At 44.8% G+C, this 5,295-nt stretch overlaps 1 pseudogene; it reads right to left on the reverse strand.

Moving 5' to 3' along the window:
• Positions 1-1,759: 1,759 nt before the first annotated feature.
• LOC125546827 lies at positions 1,760-3,681 on the reverse strand (annotated as a pseudogene).
• Positions 3,682-5,295: the final 1,614 nt, after the last annotated feature.

Genomic DNA, 5,295 nt, shown 5'->3' on the forward strand with positions numbered 1-5,295 from the left:
GAGTAGTTTACCATAGACCTATGGGTCCATAGCTAGTAGTTAGACGGCTTCTTCTCTTTCTTTGATCTTCAATACAATGCTCTTGGAGTTCTATTTGATGTAATAATCTTTTGCGATGTGTTTGTAGAGATTTGATGAATTGTGGATTTATGATCAGATTATCTATGAATATTATTTGAGTCTTTACTGAATTCTTATATGCATGATTTTCTATCTTTGTATTTCTCTTCGAATTATCGATTTGGTTTGGCCAACTAGATTGGTATTTCTTGCAATGGGAGAGGTGCTTATTTTTGGGTTCAATCTTGTGGTGTCCACACCCAGTGACATAGTAGAGGTAGCGAGGCACTATTGTATTGTTGCCATCAAGGCTAAAAAGATGGGGTTTTCATCATATTGCTTGAGTTTATCCCTCCACATCATGTCATCTTACTTAAGGCATTACTCTGTTCTTATGAAGTTAATACTCTAGATGCATGCTGGATAGCGGTTGATGTGTGGAGTAATAGTAGTAGATGCAGGCAGGAGTCAGTCTACTTGACACGGACGTGATGCCTCTATTCATAATCATTGCCTTGGATATCGTCACAACTTTGCACTTTTCTATCAATTGCTCCATAGTAATTTGTTCTCCCACCATATTATTTTCCTTCAAGAGAGAAGCCTCCAGTGAAACCTATGGCCCCCGGGTCTATTTTCCATCATATATTTTAGATCTATAAACCAAATATACAAAAATACCTTGTTGCAATTTATTTACATTTGATTTGTTCTATGTTTTAGTAATCTTTTATATCTATGTCTATCAGATCTCATCCTTGCAAGTGACCGTGAAGGGATTGGCAACCCCTTTATCGCGTTGGGTGTAAGTGTTTGATTGTTTGTGCAAGTGCATAGATAGGAGACTTGCGTGTACCTCCTACTGGATTGATACCTTGGTTCTAAAAGCTGAGGGAAATACTTATCCCTACTTTGCTGCATCACCCTTCCCTCTTCAAGGGAAAAACCAACGCAAGCTCAAGAAGTAGCAGAGCGATTCCGCCAGGTGAACTTCCCTCCCGGAGGGGGAAATTGAAGCCATTGTCATCACCAACAACCCTCTCATCTTTGGGAGGCCAATCTCCACCAACATCTTCAACTACACCATCTCATCTCAAACCCTAGTTCATCTCTTCTGTTCAATCTTTATACCGGAACCTCAGATTGGTACCTGTGGGTGACTCACTACTAGGAAAAAGGCTACTAGCAGTGCGGATAAAATGGCTACTAGCAGCACGGGTACCTGCGCTGCTAGTATGGCGCTATAGCTAATAGTTAGTAGTGGCGTGGGTGCACCCGCGCTACTACTAAAAAGTTAGTAGTAGCACTGGCGCACACCCGCGCTACTACTAAAAAGTTAGTAGTAGCACTAGTGCACACCCGCGCTACTACTAAAGAGTTAGTAGTAGCACTGGTGCACACCCGCGCTACTACTATTTGAACCCACGCTACTACTATCAAAATAGTAGTAGCGCTTCTAGTATACTAGGTGCTAATACTATGCTAGATAGTAGTAGTGTGTAGTTTTCCCCAGCGCTACTACTAACAAATTAAAAGAAAATAAATAAAAATTATGTGCATTACTCATAGATAGAAATCAGGGACATGTCTAGTGCAAAATAAATTAAACACACACAACCGAAGGTGGCTACCTTCCCTAGTGTTCCACCACCGGCCTAAACAGACCACTTCTCTACATGTATCTACCAAGGATCGAAGTTCAGACGCCGGAGGACCCGAATCCTCCCTCACCCCGAAAGATGGCGTCGAGGTCCTCCACCTCGGCGACATCCGGCATCGTGATCACATGGACGATCATCCGTGCGGCGCGGTCGCTGGGCTTCACGTCAAAGTCCACCTCTAAGTGGTTGAAGAGCACGATGCCCACCAGGCTATCGTAGTCAGTGTCAATCACCCATACGGCCACGTCGGGAAAGTGAAAACTTGTTAGTACGCATCAGCGCTCAAATCCGGTATGGTATTTTTCTTCTTTTTAGCACATGCACATGCATCAATAGTAACAGCCTGAGGCTAGTCCTTACTTTTTGCACGAGACATGAAGAAGGCCAGGTCCCCTCTTTGTTGCACGAATGAATCAAAGGAAGACACTGCCACAAGACATGAAGAAGGCCGGGTCCCCTCCTTCTGTAAATAGCTCAAGTGCTTGAAGTTGCAAGGAATCTTAATACAATGAACTCATAGTAATGCATAATAACAAGAAAAAAGAAAAACAAATCCTGAATCCTAAAGAAAAAGATCATTATGTGAGTCAAGATAATGTGGGTAACAGTATTCATTAATAAGAAAAATGGGCTGAGATTTCTCAAATGACATTTGTTTCACCAACAATGATTAACGACGAGGCATGTAAGATTTACCTGCGTAGCATCAGCATATCCTCTAGTCCTTGCAAGAACTTGAAGACCAAGGTTCTAGCTTTCTCCCCACTGACTAGCACAATGCAACAACATTCTCGCTGTACATTAACCAAAGATCTGCTTTTCATAGGAACAGTAAAAGCTCTACTTAACCCAAGATTTGCAATTTTTAGTATCATCTTCTCCTTGTCAACCAATAGATTTTGGGGCTTTAAATCCCTATGACATCAAAGAGGAACAATGGTAAATCACATTAGCAACAATTGCAATATGTTGTATGGGCCGATAAATACAGCAACATAAATCAGAAAACAGAGGTCTAAACGATGAAGGACACCATGGCCATGGCAGTGTGCAATTCCTTTGCATAACTGATACAAAAAACTCTACAAGAAAGTAAGGAAAGTTGTCTATTAGCCAGAAACAAACCTATCAAAATTAAACTAGACTCTGCCATCTGCTATCCAATGAAAATTAACGATAGCATCCTCAAAATAAAGGCATGAAGATGAATTGATTCCAAAGCTAACAACAAATTAATCTGTACTTGAGTGTATGCAAAGTAGAGAACGCCAGCAGCAGTCAACATTGAGTTTCAACCATTATACTAGCACTAATTAGTTCCTAATTTAGTCTCCTGCAACTAGGATAGAGTAGTAGAGTTTGCATATTTTTTGACGAATTCAAACCAGCTACAAATTTACAGTGTAGTTCGCTCTGATTGCATATCAATGTTCTGCATGTTTCCGATGCAAAACTCAGAGTTCAGAATAGGCATATATGAGGAAGTGCAAAGTCCTCAAATCAATGGATAGGAGACTCAGCCGATGTAGGAACGGCAGAAAGCCAAGTGAGCAGGGCAAGGGCAAATCAGCCTCAAAACTAATTAAAATCGCTACCTTGATGACTAGAGTTGGGAGCGGCTTAGGGGCAGGCCCACAGCAGTATGCGTCGACAAACGTCTTGAGGTCAGTGTCAAGGAACTCGAAGACGAGGTAGAGGACGGGCTTCCCTCCACCTCCAGCTCTGCCGCCCTTGGTGGCCTGCTCGACGATGAGGAGGCGGACAATGTAGAGGGAGCTGGAGAGGAGGCGGAGGAGAGAGATCTCACAAAGCGTGGTGGTCGGGATCCCTTCGTCGTCTCGTCCATCTCCAGGCGGGTCTTCTTGAGTGCCCCCACCTGGCCCGTCGCCTTGTCCTGCGCCTTGTACACCTTGCCATAGGTGCCCTCCCCGACCTTTTCCATCTTCTCATACTTCTCCATGATGCTTTTGATGGTCCGAGGTCGGCGTCGTCATCCTCGATGCGCCTTGTGTGATGGGGGCGGTGGGAGGAGGCGCAAACCCTAGGTGGCCTGCCGCAGCACCACCTCATACACTGCCTCCTCCATCGCCGTCCGCGCCGCCACTAGGCTCTCCCTCGGGGCCGCCGCGCCACCCCACATCCATGCCGTGGTGGGGTGCAGCCCGGGCTGGCCGTCACGATGGGCCTTGTCGCCTGGGAGGTGGAGGAAGGCTGCGCGCGTGTGTGGCCACATGATGGAGGATCCCGGCATGGATCGGAGAAAGGGAGAGATCCCGTCGGCAGAGGAGATGAGAGGAGGTGGAGGGGATGTGAATCGGGGGTGGGTGGGGTGCGGGAGTGGGTGGACAGGGACGGTTGACGGGGTGGGGATGGGACTGAAAGGCTAGCGGTAGCGCAGGGTATCTCACTGGCGCTACAGATATCCACTTAGCAATAGCAATGGTTTAAAACCCACGCTACTACTACGGTCTATCCGCGGGGCACGGTCGAGAATATTTACTAATAGCGTGTTATTTTTTGCAACGCACTACTAGTAAATAGTACTAGTAGCGCGGGTCATTATAGCACGCTAATAGTAAATAGTAGTAGCGTGGGTAAATAAAGAGCGCTACTAGTAAGCATCTATGTATAAGCTTTTCCCTAGTAGTGACTAGTAGTGTTGATTACTTCTTCTAGTTGGTTAGTATATGGTTTATTTGGTGGAAGATTATATGTTCAGATCCATTATGCTATTTAATACCACTACTGCAGGCTGTTCCAAACGCGACATCCAATCAGAGACCCTTCGATGAAACTCTGTGGCATGGATCAATCACAAATGGTGATGTAATAAAACCGTCAAAAATATGCAAAATGTTTGCGATGGCGGTGACATCAAACATGGTTCATATTGGAGTTGTGTGTGCGATGCGCGGCAAACGGTTAATCCAGAAGAACTGTTTACGATGAGGCAGAACAACAGAAACGGGCAGCCAGATGAGGGTGTGTGCGATATACAGCATACAGTTCACTAGGATGAATTGTGTGCGATTAGGCAACACAATAGAAACAGTTCAACTAAACAAGATGTGTGTGATACACGGCAAATAGGTCCGTAATCAGAAATGTGTGCGAAGATCAATAATAACACAAACGATTGCTGCTAATAAGCCGTGTTATTTGCTCTATCTACACAATAATATATATATATATATAGTGTGTGTGTGTGTATATATATAACTAAAATAAACACCCAATTACATAAGTTACTGTACATATCATTCGCACACACCTCACAACTGTATGCATTCTATACTAGGAGAAACGATCATCTAGTTATCTACTTCTTGTGACGCTCCCGCCATTGATCTGTGGCTCAATCCCTCGTTTGGGCAGGAAGAAGACACTCCCTCATGTCCACGATCTGCATGTACATCTCGTAGCTTGTGTACGCGTCCTTGGTCGCGTACTTGAAGTGTTGTTCACCCAGTCTCGCATGCCAGACACTTTGGCAGGCATTCTTGTCCTTCTTGCTCTCATCCTTCATCTTCATGTAGTAGGGTTGATGACGGCCGAGGCGAGGTCAACCAGGGAG

This window comes from Triticum urartu, chromosome 3 (assembly GCF_003073215.2).
Source record: "Triticum urartu cultivar G1812 chromosome 3, Tu2.1, whole genome shotgun sequence".
NCBI classification, from domain to species: Eukaryota; Viridiplantae; Streptophyta; class Magnoliopsida; order Poales; family Poaceae; genus Triticum; species Triticum urartu.